Source organism: Plectropomus leopardus, chromosome 8 (genome assembly GCF_008729295.1).
Source record: "Plectropomus leopardus isolate mb chromosome 8, YSFRI_Pleo_2.0, whole genome shotgun sequence".
NCBI classification, from domain to species: domain Eukaryota; kingdom Metazoa; phylum Chordata; class Actinopteri; order Perciformes; family Serranidae; genus Plectropomus; species Plectropomus leopardus.
The window spans coordinates 1,290,854-1,313,826 of NC_056470.1; positions in this window are offsets into that span (position 1 = coordinate 1,290,854).

Genomic DNA, 22,973 nt, shown 5'->3' on the forward strand with positions numbered 1-22,973 from the left:
AAAATGGAATACATTGCATCATGGGATTAGGAGGAGAAAGCAGTGTACATGCTATGGACAGCCCTTTTTTATTTTGTTGAAGGAGTTTTTGAGGGTATACAGTGCATCCATTGTAACAGTGTAATAGGGAGAATAGAATTCTATAGAACTGTGCAAATTCATTGTGTTAAATCAAATAATCACATAGTGTCTGACACACAGCAAGCCTGTATTATATTGTAGAAGTAGCCTACTAGTTGATGGATACTTAAAGGAAACTGGATATATACACAGTGCACAGAGTGCAAGAAACAGGGAGTCCCTGGGGACTCATAGTTCATTTTAACCTCAGGGCCCTGTAGCAGGTTAATCCAGCCCTGAATTTACCCCTCAACCTTGGCGAATTGGAATAAAACCTCAGATAAACTTATAAAGCATTGACTCAAGTCATTGCAATCACGATTTTTCAATGAAGATAAGATGAGACACAAAGGCAGACTTTTATTGCAATTTGCTGCAAGCTTGATAACTATAACTGAGCACCGGGGGTCATTTTCTCATTGCTCTCTGGTCACTGAAAAGTATGGAAGCCCATTTGACCAGAAAAAGAAAAAATAAAGAAATTTTACGCATTATTTCACTAAAGATGATTATGTTAAGTTAAAATTAGAGTGTTCTCGGTCGAAATGTATACTTATAAGGAGTTTTTTTTCACACATAGCTCTTCAAACTTTTCTTTTTCTTCGACAGAATGAACTTCCAAAAAACTGGAAACCTAAATGATAAAATCATTGCCTGCATCTATGAGCCACAGGCCTTAGAATGATGGGCTGTCCATATATCATCTTCACTCTTTGCTTGGCTTTTAATGGCTGTCGCAGTGATGTACAGGCTTTCTAACCAAGGAGGGCATTTTGGTATACAGAGAGACGTTTCGTTTTTGTAACAAATTAGCCGTTGGAGTAAACAGTAACACGGCAGAAATGTAGAGCCGTCAAACAGTTTATGAATCCCCATTCTTTCTCTGTGCCCACATAGCGAGAGAACAGAAGCTGAGGGGCAAAATCCCTTTATGCAAAGAGAACACTGAAAAAGGAGGTGCTGGTCCATTTCAGAGTGCATTAACAGACCTGAGCCACAGAGAATTTGCAAATAATTCTTCAGATTTGTTTAAACTTGAGCTTGAGTTATCAGATAATTCAGTCAGAGTTAAATAACTTGTTGATGACAGGGGGTATGCTACCTTTTTGAAGTTGTAATTTTAACCCAAATCACTACGTTTCCATTACTTACAGACCCTGTTTTTTCCTCAAAAACTAACATTTTAGGAAAGTTGTTTTTGTGCCAAAACCTCAACTAGCCTTAGAGGAATACTTTGTCGATATTCGTTCAGCTTTGTATTGTAATAGTGTATGAGTAAATTAACTGTGCTAAACTTCCATCCATTTTATCAGCTCCAAGATTTCCCTATGCATTTCACAGCTCAAAGTGGATTTTCAGTGGTTCTAGAGCTGTTGCTTAAACTACAGGTTGTTCCTGCAAATTTTTAAATGTCCTTCACTGATGCAAATAGTATAGAAGTGGATCAAGAGAGACACCCGCCTCTCCCTCTCTCTCTGTGCCTCTCTCTCTTATTTATTTCCACATATGAATGCGGCCTGAAACCAAACTGAGAATAACTGATTTCATAAGCCTTTTTTTTCCTGTTTACACGTTCATGATACATGATACAATCTGTGCTACACAAGACAGAAAAATTGGAATTAGGTCACTTGAACGATGTAGTGTAAATCCAGCCATAGGGAGGAAAAAAATCTGATTTGGGCCACTTTGGCTTGCAGTGTGAACACAGCTTTAGGCTCTTGAAACCTGATGATGGCCCCTAAATAATGACAGATGATGTCCTATAAATTATTATCAAAACATTGCTGAAGAAGCGGCCTGAGTTGTCTAACCTAATAACATAAAGCATCTGCATCAATCGACACCCATTTCCCCAGATCATCTAATCACCTCACAGATAATCTTTCATCCCAGACTATGAGCTCATGAGGTTTTCCCCCATCACAATAACACAACCAGAATCCTTTCAACAATGGAGAGCTGCAGAGGCAGACAGCTCTATTAAACAGTGCCACCCACTCACTGTGGAACCTCCACGGACTCACTCATTAGTGACCACTGATCGCTGGAGATTGGGAGTTCGTAGGGGTAATAATAACCTAAAAGGGCCACTACTCCCCCTCCTCCTCCTCTCTTTTACTTTTCTTTCTCTCACTCGTTTCTGTCTCTCTGTCTTTCCGTCTCTCTCCCTCCCCGCTGGGCTTTATCAGTGGTTCCTGGTCAATGTCCTACTGTCATGTCTTGATGTGATTTATGTCACGGGCTGTGAAGTCGACTTATCTCCCTCCTCTCCCAGTTTTCTCCCCCTCCCCTCTACCTTCTCCAGCTCTTCCCCACAGAGGGCTGGCTCCCTCTGTCTCAGCCAGCCTGGCTCCTCCAGCAGAAACAAGGAGGACAGATTTGGGGAGGGGGAGGTCTGAGATGGTGGAGGTGTGAAAGGAGAATTCCTTTCCAGGCATCCACCTGTCCTGTAAATTATGGGCATTATCAAAATCTGTTCACAGTTATCGGGGAATGCAAGGGCTGGGCGATATGGCATTAAAATAATATCACAATGTTTTTAGGCGATATCGCGTTATACAGTATATATCTTGATAATCAAAAGAAATCTGCTTTGCATGTACAGTAGTATATTGAAAATAGCTCATTTTTTTGTGGGGTTTTTTTCTTTTCATCTAAGAACATAGTGGTATCATGACAAAGACCTGGCATTTAAAGGGTTAAAATTCTGAAAATTAATGAAAATTAAGGATTGATGATGGCTAAAAAATGGACTCAAAGTCGAAAGTAGAAAATAATATTTATGTATAATATTTTTTAAAGTTTGATTTTGAAAAGCGCAAAGTAGAGCAATTGAATTTTTTGCAAACACATGCAGCACAAAGTTTTCTATAAAAACAGGAGGTTAAAGCACAGCGCGTTACCTTACTGTGGAGGCGGTCTGCAGTGTGTCACCTGCAGCTATTTATCCAACAGCTCACTGAGGATGCCCTGACTGATGATGCCCTGCAAAAATTAAATATTTTCAACTGTCAAATAACTGCTGTCTTGTTTTCTGGAATCATGATGGATGAACAGTCACAGACAGTGTTAACCTCACTTTGTTTTATTTTATTTTATTTTAGTTTAGTTTTTTAGTTTAGTTGCACAACATTTAAAAACTGCATAAATTCCAGATTAAAAAAACAAAACAAAAAAAAAGTGTCAGAAAAGGTTTATACAAATTGACCCCCCCCCCATTTGAGAGTGACAACAAACAAACCACCCTAAATTTTACAGAAAAATAAAGTAAGATAAATGACAACAAAGTATGATATGAATGAATCAGTGAATTCAATATAAAGAAATTGCTAAAGGGTGATGGTATAGAAGATAAAACCCTGTATTTATATATAAACACACATATCTGATGACTATTTATGCCATATATGGATACTGACTTTTCTTTTGAAAAGTGCAAAAGAGGCCTCATTAGAGGCTGAGAGAGTTTCAGATCTCACATTTTTTTTCAGCAAACAAAGTTTATGAAGACTGGAGGGGTATGTATTTGCACAAACATTATTACCATGAGTTTGATGATGATCCCCAGTGACTTCACAAGTTTTTTTCCAGTTTAATTTTCCATCAACTAAAATAAGTGAGTGTGAGAGACTTGAGGATTTTTTTTTCCATCTCTTGATACTCGAGTGCAATCCCTATTATATCTCCTGCTACTTGATGCAAACATTGTGATTATGCAGCTGCTTTACAGTAAAAGCCAACATTCAACAGTTGAATGCTTTTAATGTGAAGAAGCTACAGTAGAGCAGAAGATTGGATGGGTATTTTCAAATCAAGAATATTATGTTACTGAATTTTATGTTAAAGCAAACTCAACAAGAAGTCAGAGATCTTTAGTTGCTCAGGTGAAGAGCATCAGTACTTTTGGCTCCTGAAGATTTAAGAACATCGCAGAGGAAAACAGAATGTGTGAACTTTGTGATTTAGTCGAGAATGAATCCAGTTGAGTGAAATGTGAGTGAAACGTATGTTAAAAGTCCCAAAATAATTTGGAGCACGGATGATGACAGGATGACATGTTTTTAAGATGCCCACTTGTGTTGCTAAAGCCTGAAAGAAACGTCAGGATGGTTTGTTTCTCCTTTGTTAGTATATTGTCAAATGTCCACTTTCTGGTTTCTGGTCTCTTTGTATAAATAATGGTGTCTTGTAAGCCTGTTTGGGCTGTGTATATTGTTTATGCATGACACAATAATAAAATTAAATCAATCCGTAGCTTAACGTTATTCTGATACAGCTGTAGGAGAGCGAAGAGAAGCTGATATTTATCAGAAAAAAACTGAGCTGGATTACACTTGTACTGAGGAAGGCAACATGAATACAAAATGTACCACCACCAATAAAAACTATTATGCAGCAAGGTCATTTCTGATGTAAACACAATAACGGCTATTGCAGAAATAATAGCAACAATAATTAGGATTAAAAAATTTTGTTTTTGTGAAAATCTGTAACTGCATATACTTTTACATAGTACAAGATACAGGGGATATAAAGGGTGATATACAGTTGTAGGTTTTGAAATGATTTCTGAACATTTCCCATATCTCTCTCTCTCTCTCTGTGTGTGTGTGTGTGTGTGTGTGTGTGTGTGTGTGTGTGTGTGTGTCTCCACGTTTCCCATCCTCATGCCTCTCCTTCCTGCGGCCTTTGATGTGCTTTTAAAGTGGCCCGTGCTCCCTCTGCTTTCCCTCTCACTTGACAATTGTTTATTGGTTTCGAAATGGTCTTGGAGGACCTCATACGTCTCTCAATGGCATACTTAAAGAGAGAATAACTGGCTTTGAAACAAAGGGAGAGTTAAACGATAGGAAGTGGAGGAGAGGCAAAAAAAAAAAGAAAATGCAGAAAACTGTTTATGACTTTATCTGGGTTTTTGTGGTGCAGTCTGCTTCTCGGATAGGCACGCTTGACAAAGGAAAAGGCTAAAAAGGAGGCATGGAGAGCAAGAGAGGAGAGCATGTACAGAAAGCAATGTAAGAGTGTGAAAGACAGAAGGAGCAATGAAAAGCAGGGGAGCAAAAGAAAGACATACAAGGAGAGGACGGGTGAGAGCGATGCCAGACCACCCAGATGTCCTGCTCCTCACTGCAGGAAGACGGATTGGTTTCTGGCTGGTCCGTTTCCAGCTTCAGGTTTGATCCTGTGACTCAGCATCCACAGCACCATGACTCTGGCCTGGATCAGAGGGTTAACATTGAGTCCTTGTGATTGGATCCAGTCCTTGTATCTCTTCTACTCATTGTTCTTACTCTCAAATATGCTGCGTCTTCCAACAACATGCAATGAAATGATGTTTAAGAAATCCAGCTGGAACAAGCTCCATCTTTTAGCTACCAAGATCCTGATATGCAGTTCCTATCTAACCAACCAGTTAAGATTTGCATCTTTTCTTTCTACCCTCTCCTGGTTGGGGAAACATGGGGCATGAATTAGTACACAATGTCCACTCTAATTTCAATGTTTCCCTTCTTGCCTGATGAGCTTGTGTTGCATTCTTACATTGAAACACACTCCCAAGTGAAACAAGAGGTTGTATTTGTCCAGCCTACCTGATTTTGTGAATATGGCACTCCATGAATGATGTTATGCACTTAACATAAAGTGATGTAGGTTAGGTTCAGGCAACTCTGCTGGAAAAAAAGACAACATCTAGAAATCAGCTCAGCTAGTAGCTGGTTTTACTTGGAAGATGATGACAAAGATGGTCTTAGATGGTCCTGACCCAGTTCTTGCTGGGCTTTGATGGTTTAACTGGGTGGGCCACCAGCTGGACACACTGGTGTGATCAGCCTATCAAGCTGTGCACATTTATCTTTATGCATAACTGTTATGTCTCCATAGTCAAGGACATAGATTCTGTTTCAGTTTTACAGGAACTTGAATGGATAAAGCAGCTAGAGTGACCATCACAAGCTGGTATGACCAGCTTAACCATCAGAATTGCCAAAACATACCTTAAACTGATCCAAAAAAGCTGGTCAAATAGCTGAAGCATCTTAAACTGGTCAAGCTGGGTTTTTTTCAGCAGGGAAGTAAAGTTACATAGGTTAGGTTTTGGAAAAGAAACATGGTGACAACATACCTTAAAATAACTTGAAGTTCACTTAGTTTCACACTGTTGGGAACACCGGTCTCAAGGCAGAAGTCTTGTTTTAACCAATCCACCATCCCAATCTGACTCCTTACACCATGTAGATATAGCTGCAGCAGCAACATGACTCACATGTTAACTACATGACTTACCTACCATAGCTGCACCCCAGTCCAAGATCAGACCCTTTTGCCCCTTGTCCAGGAAGTAGAAGCCCTGACAATTTAGCAATAGCTAGACGTGAAGTGTTAAAAAGACAAGGTCTTAAGATTAGGGTAAAGGTTACGTCTCGTTAAATACTATAAGGCGAATCAATTCTTCATGTTTAGTTAAAGACATTTGATTACTGATTTTGTTGATTCATGCAGCACTTGGCCTCACATGTGTTTACTACAATGTCGTGTTGTTGCAGGGTTTAAAAAACCCTTGTAAAGTACTGAGCATACAACAAGCTAAATGAGAATTGGACTTTACTGCACAAGTTGTGTGAGAGTTTGTCAATTAATATTTTTTTGAATTTTGAAAGTTTTGATTCCTTCTTTACTGTGGAAGCATGGGACCCCCACCCATCCCCCACACACAAGCACACGCATTTTTCTTTGTTCTAAATAAATAATTGGTTTAAAATGATCATTTTGGGAGTGAAGTACAGGTGTTTTCACTTATTCTGACTGAGTAGACGTCTGCTCTGATTAGAGTTGGGTGGAGGTGCACCGTACTGCATGCACCAATGAGAATGATCAAAGTGTGAGTCGTCCCCGAGTAACAGTTTCAAGGTGATGTCAATCAAGCACAGTGTGTATAATAAGGCAAAATAAGTGACACCTGTTTGGCTGGACGACAGGTGTTCAGGGTGTTGAATACATGTAAGTAAACCAGAATGTAATGTGTGGAGTAACTAAATATACGGTAAGTTTGTAATGTCCTTGCTATCATCTGATCAACCTGGCAACATGACTGGATTTTTTTTTAATTTATGCAAGGTGAGCCGGTCACTTTAGTCCCAACATTCAAACGATGCAGTCAAGGTTCACATCAAGAAAATGAATCTCCATCAGGTCTGAAGCACATAACCTCTTTTTTTCACTTATCCTTTTTCCATGAACATGCTTCTTCCTTGACTTTCTCCTTTCATCCCCTTTCTGAACTCTATTGCTCACTTTCACCTCTTCTTTATACCTCTTTCCTTCTCTTCATCTTGTTCCCTTTCTTATTCTTCCAGCGCCTGTCCCTATCCTTCTTTCCTTCCCATCCCTCTTCTCTGCCATCGTCCACAGGTCCTTCCACTGATCATTTTTCAGCTCTGCCTCAGCCGTGGCGGCAGGCTGTCCCTTATCGGCCCGCGAAGAGGCTAAGAAAACAGTGTGATGTGGGATCCTTATAGGACTAGATGGTGTAATTGCCTAATTGCTTTTTTTCTCCCGTCAGGGGGTTCTGCTTTCTGTCAGGCAGGCAGGAGCCCATAAACACTGGCCGGCTATTCCCAGCATCTCCCTCAATGTCACCATTTTGCACAGTTTGATTGGCTTACCTCGGAGCCAGGGCCTATCGCTCATTGGCTCCTCCCAGGATGAATGGCCCCGCTGACAGCCAATGGGGCCACGGCAGGGTGAGAGGGGTGAGCGAGAGAGTAAACAGCATTTTTCTGGAGTCAGGGACATGCAGGACTCTCTTTGTTGGGAATTCCATGCAATGTTTCCTGATTTGGTTCCCAGGAGACCTGAAGGCATTTAGAATTGTAATTTGACAATATGATAGTTAACCGTTACTGGTAACAACAGCAAGATCTGAGCTGAGTGCAAATCATCTGAGGCTGGTTCACTCATCTACGTTTTTGGGCAGGGATAGTCAAGTTTTGCTAAATGACACGAGACCAGGGGGCAGACGCAGCAGCCACATACATGTTTCTAGGGTTTTAGGACATTCCTTGGATTTTAGGACATGATATTGATTTTAGAACATTTCACAGACTTGAGGATTTTTCTAGGATTTTAGGACCTGTCTCTGATTTTTTTTTTTTTTTTCAGGTTTTAGGACATTTCTGGGTTTTTAGGAAGTGGCTCAGATTTTAGGATGTTTCTCGGGTATTAGGAGGTTTATCAGATTTTAGAGCATTTCTTGGATTTTAGGACATTTCTCAGACTTAAAGATGTTTTTAGATTTTAGGACATTTCTAGGATTTTGGGAAGTGCCTCAGATTTTAGAATATGTCCTGGATTTTAAGATGTTTCAGGATTTTAGGACATTTCTGGGATTTTAGGACAATTCCAGGATCGTAGAATGTTTTTAGGACTGTAGGACATGTCTCAGTTTTTCTGATTTCTCGGTGTCTCTGATTTTAGGATGTTTCTAGGATTTTTCAGATGGGTTTCGGATATTAGGTTGTTTCTCAAATTTTAGTGTGTTTATAGGATTTAAGGACATATCTAGGATTTTAGGAAGGGCCACAGATTTTAGGACATTTCTAGGCTTCCAGGACAATTCTAGATTTTAGGACATTTCTATGACTTTGGAATGTTTCTCAGAATTTAGGACATTTTAATTTGTTTTTTCTTTTTACGTTTCTAGTATTTTCAGGATGTATCTAGAATTTTAGGACATTTCTCAGATATCAGGACATTTGCAGGATTTTTAGCCTGTTTCTTAGATTTTAAGATGTTTATAGGATTTTAGGTCGTTTTTGCGGATTGCAGTACAATTCAAGGACATTAGGTGTTCAGCTAGGACCTCTGTCAGTGGGCATGGGGGATCCTCCACTGACACTTTTTTGAAAAACAAGCTCCATTTTGATACTGTTTCATGCACTCTGGCACCTTATGTATACTAAAAGTACAAAGACAATTCCTAGTGTGAATCACGTTCATTGTAGTTGTGAATAAGAAAATGGTTGGGGGGCCACCGAGCACCCTATCAGGGGCGGGGTTTGGCCAGCGGGCCATAAGCTGAGTATCACTGTAATAGTGCATTCAAAGTAACAATTCGTCCTTAAACTTTTGAGAGGACAGGGGGATTGCAAGTTGTAGGGTGTTACATGAAGGCTGTGACCTAGAAACAGGGCATAAATCAGGGCAAAGTCTCTATCTCCCTCCTCCAACGCTCACTCTACTCGAGCACACTCACTCCATCCAAGGCCAAGCAATCTGTTTGCCGAGGCGGAGCGGGCTGAGTGAGAGAGGAGCTCGCTGTACAGAGAGGAGGAAAAAGTTGTGAGAAGAATGTTTAATATTGGTCATTTCAAAACCATCCTTTACCCTCCTCTCTCAGTCTGTCCTCAGTCCATTTGTCTGGCTGGAAGCACCCATGTGATAGATATCCTTTGTCTCTCTCGGACCCTCTGTCCTCTGTCCATCTATATTAGCTTCAATGAAAACAGATGTGATCATTGTATATATTTGTGTGGCCATCAGTTTCAATCCATTGCACTGGTGACGCAGGCCTTTAAAACGGAGTTAGGTAGTGACAGTAAAGAGAAAATGTAAAACAGAAATAGATTGAGAAAGAGAGAGAGAAACACAATATGCTTTTATCAGCAGAGCCAAACATGCTAATCCTGGAGAGGAAGCCTGCAGGCGTCCTGTCATGGAGGCAAACGCACACAGGAAACAGGCTGGTACAGACAGGAAGCCAGCGGCAACACGACAGCAAGGCTCACACAGTCCAAAAACAACGCCTGCTTATTGTAAACTACTGATAAACAAACAAACAAATCAACTCAGAGACAGGTGTGCGTCTGTGTGTCTCTCCCTGTCTGCCTGTCCGTCTGCAGTGGTGGAGGAAGTATTCTCGTCTTTTACTGCAGTAAAACTACTGTTACCATACTGTAAAAATATTAAAAATACTAAAAAATAAACAAGTCCTGCATTTTTCATTTTACTTACTAAATGTATATAATGAGAATGAGCACCTGAAATATTAAAAGTACTCATGTCAGAGACACAAAAAGCTGGTTTCCATTAAAGATTTGCGCAAAACCTAAGCACTATTTTCAAACTGTAGAGAAAACAATTGTGAGATGACTGCATTTCCATTGAGTGATGTTCTGCGACTTCTCTGATGATAAGCATGGTGATGGGTGTTCAAAACATTAGCAGCTTTATTTCTATTGCAGCCATCACACAAGCCGTCATTATTTCCAATCCAAGGCCACGTAGGCGTGTTGTGGAGCGATAACAGAAAGGCAAGCCCCTTATACATGGGAGGGGCCACGTATGAGGGATTTCTGGGAGGTGATAGTCCATGATTTCACAGAGAAATTGTGGATTCAAAACTTCTGGATGAGCCGCTCAATTTTTAAAGAGTTATGTGATGCAATAACAGCTCTTGTAGCTCCTGCTGCATCATGAGGGAGCCAGTTCCTACTGACAAGCACACAGCCATAGCATCATGTGACCGAGTTGGCTTTATTGAAAAGGTACAGTGTGTTTGTGTCCCTGTGTTTCACTCTGTGTTAATTCATTAATTACAAACCTTTATTTAATACTCAGGAAATCAATTAAGGGAGACCTTCATTTTCAGTGATGCCGAGCATGAACAAGATATTTTAAAACAGTTAACAAGCAAACAAGTAACAGTTAAAATATAAATAAAGGCAAACAAAACAACAAGCAAACAAGCTAAAACATAAAAAAAAATACAGGGTAACAAACATTTTATGATATAGAAGTATAATTGAAAACATTTAAAATCAAGTGCAGCAAGATGTGAAATAAGGCATTAGAACGGCTGTAGTGGTGGCAGAGTGCAGATTATTCCATGTATAAGGTGCACTGTAAGAGAATGACATTTTTCCTAGTTCAGTTCTGATTTGACCGAGACCCAAGATTATGAGAATTTAGAGTTAAAAGTATTTTTGTCTTTATTGTAACTGTTGGTAGAAGGTTGGTGACGTTGTGTAATACTGTGTGTGCCTTAGCTGCTGGCACAAGTCTATGTGCATCAGTATGTGTGTGTGTGTGTGTGTGTGTGTGTGTGTGAGTGAGTGAGACCTTGAGAACTCCTCAAACTCTTGTGTGAACATTTTAGTATATAGGATCCCATAGAAGGTATGTATTCCAAGGAGAGATATGTGGTTTTTTTTAAAAAATCTGTTAGGGTGTACTCATTTATGCTGAGCACTGTAGCTATCAAGTCAGTGTATACAATAACAGTACAGGAAAGAACCCAAGTGTGGTTTATTGGTTTTAAATGAGATTACTCAGCAACAAAAAACAAATTGAAACTTTTCTAACAAAATGACCTAATACCATGGTGCAAAAATGAGTACAGCCCAATGATTGTCGTAGGAGTAAAACCTGATAAAATTCCAATTAACAGGAATTTACCTACAGATAAGTCTAATCAACCATCAAACAGGTGGCCACCAGGTAATTTACAATTAAGGACAGTATTTAAGAGAGAGAATCCACTCCCACTCAATGCTGACAAACATGGTGCCACATGGAGGAGAAATGTCACAGGACTTGAAAAAGAAGATCATTTCCTTACACAAAAAAGGCCATGGTTACAAAAAATTAGTAAAATTAGTAAAGCATTGCTAATGCATTAGTGCTGCAGGTTTTGGGGAGTTGCATTTCATCAACAGTATCATGAATTCCACAAATCTACTGCCAAATACTGAAAGAGGAGATGCTACCATCCCTCCGTGCACTGGGTCGCCGGACTCTCCTACATGATAACGACCCAAAACATACAGCTAAGGTCACTGTTTGATTTCTGAGGAAGAACAGGGTGAACGTGATTCAGTGTCACCAGACCTCAACCTTCTGAAAAGATCAGTTGAGCTTCATTCTCCATCCAGCATCCAGGACCCGAAAGAATTCATTCAAGAATGGAGAAAGATAGATGATGCAGTATGTTGCCAACTTGCTCATTTAATGTCTAGAAGAGTTGGTGCTGTTCTTAGAAATCAAGGAGGCCATACAAAATATTGATTTAGGAGGCTTTGTTTTAGGGTGTAATCATTTTTGCAACACCTCAGTTGAGTTAAATGTACTATTTTCTTATCCTAATTATGTTGATGGTGACCATACTTCTACGCTGATACAATAGATGTCTAATGAAACTCAGTTTTGTCAAAATACAGCAAATCATAGACACTGAGCAACGGATACAAATCTTAATTTTCAAAGGGGGTGTACTCATTCATGCTGGACACTGTATGTATGATAAATACCAACATCATCCTCACACACAAGTGAGCACACATGGACCTTCATATTGAATGTCAAGATCTGTGGTTTTGTATGATAAAACCTTGGAGTTCCCCGTATAAATACACACACACTCAAACACCTGTGTACACACAGGTACACATTCACCTCACTCACTCAGTCATTGGCACTTTCATCCCCTTTTTTTTCACTTTCTTCTTCCTTCTTATTATCGCCTGCTGTCCCCCCACCTCAGCCTGTTCTCTCTCTCCTCTCTTCTGTCTTCCTATGGTTTGAAATATTTATCCTACCTCTCTGCTTGTTTGACGTCCAGGGTTTATTCATCGCTCTGGGTGGCCCGCACCATGCTGCCAGCTCCTGATGCTCTCTGGCTCAGCTATAGAGAGGACACGACATTATTCTCAGTCACAATAATATATGTACCTACATCAGTGCTTTTTACAGTTCAGCGTAAAGTACAGCAAGACTGACGGTGCTTATGGCGTGAGGGGAAATTGGAAAATCCACTATCATCAAGTGGAGTTGCCGAGTTGTGGCGTTTGTGTGACGTCTCAGGGCAGCAGAAATGTCAGAAAGTGTAGAAACAGTGTCAAAAAAAAATATGTATTTCATGCATGCATTAGCTGTAGCAAGCAAGCAAACTTTTGTCAATAAAGCATGCCGGGTGAGTATACTAACATTGATAACAATATTTTATAACACAAGTTGCCAGTTGATATCATAAATGCATAAACATGGGGCAACCTCTGGTTCACTGGGTAAAGCATGCACCCTATATGCCTCAGGCTTTTGCAGCGGCCTGGGTTCGAATCCAGCTTGTAGCCCTTTGCTGCATGTTGTTCCCCCTTCTCTGTCCCTCCTTTTCTGTCTCTCTCAAGTTGTCCTATAAATAAATGGATATTGCCCCCAAAACATAATCTTTAAAAAATTAATAAACATGGCGGGCAAAAGTCAATGTTTAGTCAGCGGTAAGAAACTTTTTTACTAATTCACATATTAAATATCAATTTTTGATCACATATACAAAGTGTATTATGGTATTAATGTTAACTGCTGTCCATGTAAAGTGACCTAGATTAAATGTATATATATTATATATTATATATATATATTATATATTTAAAATGATAAAATCATATATAAAAATATAAATGATCTAGAAACAGCCATCATCCTCTTGTTTAAACACTCTTAGTATTAAAGTGCAACCTATACTCTTTGTAGCTTCCATGTTGTTCCCACTTTACCAACTCAAAGCTCGTGAACACAACAAAGTCGGAAGAACAACTTCCCAACTCGGAAACTACAACATTCTAGTATCACATGAATGCAGCATATAGCCTATTTTTAGCGGGTGTAATCATGTTTGTAAAACCTGCGTGGACATGCTAATTTTGGTTGGAAAAGTGATCAGTGTTGTGTTGGGCTTGTTTCCAATGCCCGTAAGTGGCCAGAAATAAAGATCAATTAAATTTCAGCTTATGTCAAGTCATCAGTAATAAAAAGTTAATTCAGACGGCAGAATGGGACAAAAAGATGCAAGGAGGAAATCACTTTTAACGACTACACCTGCTACGGATCCTTTTCATTGTTCAAAGGTGAAATATCGCACCTTTGTCTTTTAGAGTGTGCTTGCATGTGTATCTCCTGGGCTACCCTACAGTGTGTATCTAAACATGGGCACGGGTCCAGCAGACATACTGCCAGCCACACAGCACCAACGCTCCACCCTCTCATCAAAGCTCTGCTGCAGTCTCCCACGCCCATGCCATGTCTGAGTCCAACGACCGAGGTTTAGTGACACGTGCACACCCGCTCAGACACATGCACCTTATGGGCACACACAGGGTGGGAAGTAAAAAACTGCAAGAATTTCCACGTGCACACACTGGCACATACATGCACACAACCTTATCTGGAAATCAGCAGGAGGACTTGCTGACTGTTTGGCGTAATAACTTCTCACACCTTTATTTAATGAAGTCAGCCAGAGATGAAGCTGGCTCATGTTGGTCAGTCATTTATATTCCAGTATGTAGCTGATTTGTGGGCTGTGGTGTTAACTGTGCTTATGCAGTAATGGGCTAAATGCACAGGTGTCAGTATTTATACAGAGACAGTATATATATGTAGTACAATATAACAGGAACAAAGCCTCTTAAGAGCCACTGTGTACTCATATAAGCTGTTGATGGACGCTCATGCAAAAGCCACCTGCTTTTCTGTGTGTGTCTAATAGGAGCAGTGCATATCTTTTTTCACAGTATGCCCTGTGCACCACACTTGTCCACTCACCACCGCCTCACTATTCACAGTCAGAGATTTCCAGAGTGCACCTGTCAGAGCCGCCGGGCCTCAACTAAGCAGGACAGATTTACGTCGTGGACCGTTTACAGCCATTACAATGCCCCCGCAGAAATGCAAACGCTTCATCAGATTCATAGGCGGCCATTAATTTCCAAAGTGTCTGGTCTCGCGCTGCTCCGCCATGGTCTCCTCCCCCTAGTGCCTGACATGGAGAGAGCTGCATAAACATTTATGCAGCAGTATTTTTTAAAGGCCCTCTGCAGTGTCTTGTAAATCTGCCCACTGCTTTGATGTCTTATCTGTGTGTGTGTGTGTGTGTGTGTGTGTGTGTGTGTGTGTGTGTGTGTTTAGGTATGCATCCACTCTTTCAATCCTTGCTGCTCATGAAGAGTCCAATCACTTTAGAATTTTATAGAATTTAATTTCTGTCTAAACATTTATAATATCAGAAATAGACTTTTGTCATAATATATATGTATATATATATATATATATATATATATATATATATATATATATATATTATGACATGGTGAATTAATGAATGAATGAATTAGACAAAAGTCTAATTAATTCATTTTCATTTAACACTATGGATCTCCAAATTTGTGATTTTGACATTTTTAGACACATTGAAGGATTTTATATTATTTTATTTAAGCCTTTGAAACCTTAGAAAAATGGACTTTACTTCAAAAACACTTAGACAGCAATGTACACTGAAGGAAGAAATTATCCAAAAATAAGTGAAAAGTACAAAAAAAATACTTGAAAATTAGCTTAAAAATGTGTAATATAAATTTATAATATCATTTTTAAATATGTAATTATGAACATTGTTAATGTTAATGTAGTTTTTTCCCTAGCTTTTTTTTTAGCCAAATGTAAAAAAAAATAATAATAATAATCCAATCTACTAGTTTCTGTTCAATGTGTGAAACATTTCTGACCAGGTTTCACATTTCCTGTTTTGAAAGAAATAGCACCAAAGTTCTGTCACTCCAGGTTTCAAAGGGTTAATTTAATTTAATTTCTTTATTGTCAATCTACACAAGTCAGTTAGCAGCTGAAATATGAATATGAGTATCCCACTTATAACACACAAATGCAATTATGGCAGGGTCAGCCATAACATGGTGCCCCTGGAGCAGTTTGGGGGTTTGGTGCCTTGCCCAAGGGAATATCGGCAGTGCCCTCTCGAGCTCCCTACTTGGTCCGTATGGATTACCTTGTCCCTCATAAGTTAAACTAAATAAACCAATTAGGGTGCCCCAATAGCTGAGAGGTTAAGGTGCATAATACATAACTGTCTGTCACCTCCCTGTGTGTCTTGTCTCTCTGTGTAGTTTGAAAATAAAGGAAAAATGCCAAAAATAAATACTAAGTCAACCGTTTAAGGTATTGTTACAAATCTGAAAATAGGGCTTTTTTCATGGCTGATGAAAAGTAGACATTTTGGAGAATATTTCCATTAGTACATTCACACACTCACTTGCAGTACAAAGAATGCGCTATGTACTTACTTGTGTAGTGCACAAATTTTCACAGTGCAGTGTGTCAAACAGCTGTTGCGCACTCACTGGAAATGATGGGCAAAAGATTTGACACAATCGGCAGCATTTGATCCACAATTTCCACTCGCCAAAATATGTGCTTGCTAAATCTGCTTGTTTGCTCATTTAATTGCTCTGTATTTATTTATTTATTGTATGAAAATGAACACGCTTTAATGGCACAATATTATTGACTGTGGCCGATACTGGCGGGTTCTATCACTAGCTGATCTACTGACCAATGATAGCTGCCATATTTTACGATTATTTTAAACTTATCTAGCATCCGACTACAAACCCCATTCTCTCATTTTGAAGTCATCAAAAACTGAAGCTGTGCCAGTGATTTTAGCTTCAGACACTGACAGCAAAAGCCACCTTTCATAGTGATATGATATGACAGCAAATGGAGTCAGTTAACATGGCAGAAGCAATGTTTGGGCGTATTTTATATTTGCAATTAGTCTATAGTCTAGTAGCCAATATGTCCATCAAGTGTAATGCATCCTGTTGGAGTGCTGCTGAGCAGCATGCCTAGCCTTCTACCTAATAACAGTTACTCACTCACATGGCTGCCCTGCATGTCACTCTGAACAAGCTGTTTGATAAACGCATTGACCCCCACAGTAACAACAAGGCAGCATTTTGTGGCGGAGTCCAGAGTTAATGCACTAACTGAGAATTTCACTAAGACACATTCTTTCTTTTGGGAACATCTCCTGTGAAAACTACAGATAATTAAAACCTTGCTTTCATAGTCTCTATCCTCTTTAATGGGAAATAGATTTGTCAATAAAGTTGTGGAACCAAACAAATTATCAAAAAAACATTTTCTTAATATTCCAAAAGAAACTGTGACAATGTCCGCGTGATTAGTGCCCTTCAGGCCTATCGCCTCCTCAACAGGTTTGTTAAATGCTGTTTATGTAATGGAGAGAGAGACAGGGACTCTGATTTACAAGCCTGTGAGTGTTTTAGTGATGGTTGGTGCAGGTCAAGGTAATGATCATAAATAAGAGGTGCAGGAGAGGAGAGGAGGAGAGGGGAGGGTGGGGAGAGAGAGAACAAGTGAGAGGGTGCATGAACATCATAACAAGTCTAAGGATGGGTTCAAATTCCTGCAGCTCACGGGTGTCGTAACTTATAGCACCCTGCGCTGACCCAAAGAGAGAGCTCTCAGAGTTGTTGGTGGACTCAATGGCAACTTGGAATTTTTTTACAAGGTGTTTGAGATATCTGTAAATACTCATACAGACTAGCACCATCTCTTGATTACATTTTTTATGGAATAGTCTGTAGTGGTAACCTCGAGGCTGAAAAATAAATTGTAAATGCCGAAAATTGGAGCATAGCGTAGTACAGGCAGGCCAAGGAGTCAAGCGCTGCTGTTGATATCAGCTGATATCATGCAAGCCCTCATCAGCTGATGGCCAGCTGATTCACCCCTAAGCATACGATTTGCTACATGCACTCACGCCACCTTATTTAAGCTGCTCTAGCCAGCCTACTCTTCACTGTTCCCCCTGCACGCCACTTTTTTTTTCTACCCTCCTCCATCCCAGATCCTCCTTTATGCTGTTCGGATAAATCAGTGTCATAACTGTCATTGACACCTGCTCTGTCCTGGTTTTGCTGCTTCTCTCCCTGTCTCAGGCTTTCCTGGTATGCACAGGAAGGGCAGAAATGGATGCTGTTCCTGTTTAGTGCTTTCCACGTAAGCATGTGGAAGGGCAGGGAGACCCCAGAACAGATCCTTACTGCCAAATATCAATAACTGCATAAAGTATAAATATTTATAACTGCAAATAAAGTTAAATATAAATAACTGCAAAGTGATCCTGATTAAACTGCAGTTCATCAAATGGCCACTTCAGGCAGGCTCCAACATCGAGTCAATCTGCATAGACTTATATTTCAAAATGCACAATTTTACAGCAGAAATATACGTGTTTACAGGCTGAATTTTTTTTTGTTTCCTATAGCTTATTTCAACATTCTTGACATCTGTATGAGAGGGTGAATCTTTATGTAACTCACCTGTTTGCATTTTATTAAGGCTTAAAGTTAAAGTCCGCTGTGAGTGACATTTGGATGCCATCTGTTGCTGCTTCCACAGTGCTTTAGTGGTGTGACCCTAGATTCACAGAGTATCGACGTAGCTGTAGTTATCACTTTTTCAATGGGTTTGTAGTTCATGAAAGTTAATTGTAACATTTTAGTCATCTAAAAATGTCTTGTACGATGCTTGGTTGTACTTCAAGACCCTTCAAGGAGTTGGATATTCAGTTTTACTGTTTTTGTGGTTCTGAGGCTGTTTTTTTATAGTGGAATTTAGCATTAGCGTAAGGCTACTAGATTGTGGGATGAAATCTAGGGAAGTTTCCATTTCAGCGGTCAGTAGATCATTAAAATATCCATATTACCTATAAAATAAAAAAGGCACACAATTCCAATGTCATTTGACTATGGTAACTGTTGCATCTTGATAAACAATGGTGCAAATCAAACTGACTAAATATAAACTTGTTTATGGTGGATTGGATTATTTTACCTGACTTTGCAGGTCTGTTTGACTAAAAGTATCACTTTTCTTGTCTTAACAATTTGATCTTACCTGGGAACATATCTGTAACAGGACCTTGGGTGTGCTTCACACATATTTTAAGCAAATGTTTGAGGGAAAACAGCTTATTTCAAAATTTTGGCTGTTTGGTTTTTTTTTTGTTTGTCACATTCCATGCATAACAATAGTACCTTAGATAATTCACATGCCATCTAATACAATACAATACAAGTCTATAGTTTCTGAATAATCATTAGGCCCAATACCTTTGTCCAATGATGAAAATAACTAAACCACAATACAGCTACAGCTTTTATTACACATGCTAAGCAAAGAAAAAATGATATACAGTGAAAATGGACTAACTTTAAAGTAACTCCATAACTATTAGTCAAAAGTGGCATCAAAGGTGATATTCCACAATCTTCATTGTTTGTAATGCTAGTGGACAGCTGTGCTTTGAGCTAAATGTGATGTCAGCATGTTTGCATGCTAACATTTGTCCATTGTTGTAGCTTAAAGACCCTCTAAGGAATCAGAAATTCTGTCTTACTGTTTAGTTCATGTAGTTTTTATGGTTTTGAGGCTCGTTTTTTTGCTAACGGAAATTGACTGTAGCTTTAGGTACTTAGATATCAGGAATGAAAACTGGGACATTTCTGATTCAGCTGTCAGTAGATAATTAAATTATCCATAATATCTATAAAATAAAAAAAGGACAATTCTAATTCCATTTGACACGATGTTTAATGATTTGAATGTGGCACTTAACACAAAGTGCAATGACTACTATTGAGAATTACATTATTTTTGTACTTGGTCAAAAACCAAAGTAATGGAAAAGTCAAGTCTAACCTGATGATGGTACTAGATAAATGTAAGCTGAAAGTCACTGAGATTCATCCTCTGAAGATCATGAATATCTTTACTAAAATGTATCCAAATTAGTTTTTTAGATGTCCAGATATATATTATTATATATTAATTGATAAGGGAAAATTTTGACCTACTAGTGGCACTGGAGGGAAAGTTAGTGCCACCGAAGTCACTGATACATGTCATCTGGGGACCATGAATATCTATACCAGTCTATTGTACAGCTGGCATACATTTCGCTCAAAACCAAAAACCTCATGGTGACACGAAAGGCCAGGTGATCGGCATCATCTGAGCAACATGATTACTTGTACAACATTTCACGCCAGTCCAATAGATGATAGGTATTTCTGTTTGGATGAAAGTAGTGGACCCACTGACCAACCAAACTTGCTTGTTTCAAGGGAAAAAAAATGTTATATCTAAAATGTTCTCACTATAATTTGCAGTGCAGTTTGTTCAATGTATCACTAACAGTGAAGGCCAAGTTATTCCATGACCAGATTTAACTTTTTACATCAGCACAGACAAGCAAACACACTTACACACTCTCACACCCACGTTCACACACTCACAGACTTAGCTAAGGTCTGTGTTATTGTACCCGAAAGCCCTTGAGACAGACTCACCCTGTAAAATACACACATATTCTGATAGGATTGTGAAGTTGAAGCTTTCTGTTTGTTCATGTTACTCATGTTCCTCTGGCTTGGCTGTGTTAAACAGACAACCAGCTATACTGAACTGCACTGCACTTCCCCCTGTCAGTTTATGACTGCACAACCTAAAACTGAATTGAAAATAAACATTGCACTTTATATTTACTGAACTGTGCACAGAAGTATCACAATCAAATGCGAGGTATTCATAAAATCTTAGAATTCTTCCTAGAAAATCCCTTAGATGTGGGACATTTTTACAATTTTTGCAGCTTTTTCATCATGTTTTCATACTAAAAGAATGTTCCAATTGAGCACCAAGAGGCAAGGAAGTAAGGAGTTATCTGCAGAGGAGTAAAAAAGGACAGCGATGAATTGCAGGCTTGACCTTTCACCCCCAGATGACTCTGTACACACTCCACTCATGGTCGCCTGCTCAACTTCCCAAAACCACCCAAACTGCTTCACCCTCAATCTATTACAAGCACTGATTTAGAGGAGTATGGGAAAATCTGGGGTCATCATGAACTTAAAGGTCTCAATAATATTGTGCTGAGCCCCCCTCTGCTTCAAGGTCCAACTGGGCCCTCTTGTGGATAAATTTAAACATTACACTAGTAAATGAGGCATTCAATTCAAGCCAACTTTATTGGCATCCGTGGGAGAGAAGTTCAGAATACCGCAGCAAGAATTTAAAACTAAAACTGGAAAACTAAATCATCTTAGATTACCACGTTTTCAATTTTAGTTCACAATGTCAATGTTTTGTTTATCTTTGTGTTCATATCTTTATGGTTGTTTTGTGTCTTTGTGGTTGTTTTGCACGTTTATGGTTGTTGTGGGTCTGTGGTTGTTTTGCACATGTTTATGGTTGTTGTGGGTCTGTGGTTGTTTTGCACATGTTTATGGTTGTTGTGGGTCTCTGTGGTTGTTTTGCACATCTTTATAGTTGTTTCGCATGTCTGTGGTTGTTTTGCCCATGTTTATGGTTGTTTTGGGACTCTGTGGTTGTTTTGCACATCTTTATAGTTGTTTTGAATCTCTGTGGTTGTTTTGCACGTTTATGGTTGTTTTGGGACTCTGTGGTTGCTTTTGCACATCTTATTGGGTGTTTGTGCCTCTTTGTCATTGTTTTGTGTCTCTCTGTGGCCATTTTGTATCTCTTTGTGGTTGTTTAGTGTCTCACAGGGGCATTTCTGTGTCTTTGTGGTTGTTTTTTTAATATTTGTTGTTATTTTGTGTCTCTTTGTGTTTGTTTTTTACACATTTATGGTTGTTTCGTGTCACTTTTTAGTTCCTTTGCATATCTTAGTGGATGTTTGTGCCTCATCTTTATGGTCATTTTGTGTCTCTTTTGTCTCTCATTTTGTGGACGTTTTACATATCTTAGTGTTTGTTTTGTGCTTCTGTAATCATACTGCATCTCATTGTTGTCCTTTTGCACTTATTTTGGGTATTTTTTGTGTCTCTTTGGTATGGTTTTGCTTGTTTTTGTGGTTGTTTTGTGTCTCCTTGTCGCTTTAGACATCTGTGTTTGTTCTGCGTCTCTTGTGGTCTTTTGGCATCTCTTTGTGGTTGTTTTGTGTCTCCTTGTAGTCGTTTGGCATCTCTTTGTGGTTGTTGTGCATCCTTTTGCTGTTGTTTTGTGTATCCTTGTAGTTGTTTTGCACATCTTTGTGTTAGCTTTGCATCTCTTGTGGTCTCTTGGCATCTCTGCGCTCTTTTTGCAGCTCTTCTTGGTCTTTTTGCATCTCTTTGTGGTCGTTTTGTGTCTCTTTGTGGCCATTTGGCATCTCTTTTGGATTGTTTTGTGTCGCTTCCTAGTTGTTTGTCTTTTATACTGACATCTCAACAATAAATGTGGTCAATTCAGACAGATGTTTGGGCCTAGGTGTCTTGTTAACAGTACATCTCTCTAAGCCTTTGTTTGTTGTCCAACAGGCACAAGCACATTAGCGTTTATGCTGCATTTACATCTCTATTTCTTTCCCTTGTACCTCTCTTTCCCCGTCTTCCCCTCCTTTGTTCTCTCTTTTAAGTATTTCCTGTCAGTCTTGAGCCTCTCTCTCTCCCTCTGGCCTCCCTCAAGAGTACTTCTATCTCCATCCTCAAGAGATTCAGCCTCGTCTCTTGTATCTCCTTCCTCTGTGTGTATGCTGTGCTGGAACAATGACTGTTTGTATAGTTTGTCCACATTCCAGGTCTTTATGAAGGAGGGAAAATAGGTTGGCTCAGGTCCAACTGTTTGGTAGTGCCCAGAGGTTTTTTCCTACTCATTCCCATATCCATATTTGTCATAAAAGTCTTTATTGTCATTCTGAACTTCTGCATTGTAACTTTATTGTTATGTTCAATGTCTATCATGGCATCTATTGTATGCATAGTGTAAAATAATTCTGGTATACAGAAGCAAAAGTATTTATGCACATCCAATCTAAATGTGGAGCAGTTGCTGAATCAAACTAGTGAAAAGTACAAAGGCAAAAAAATGGCTCACACACTACAAGGCTCCAGTTTTCATGAATTTAATGCATCAAAGTAGAAGTGCTATTTCGAGCAACACAGCTCTTCATCACAGCTTGGAACATC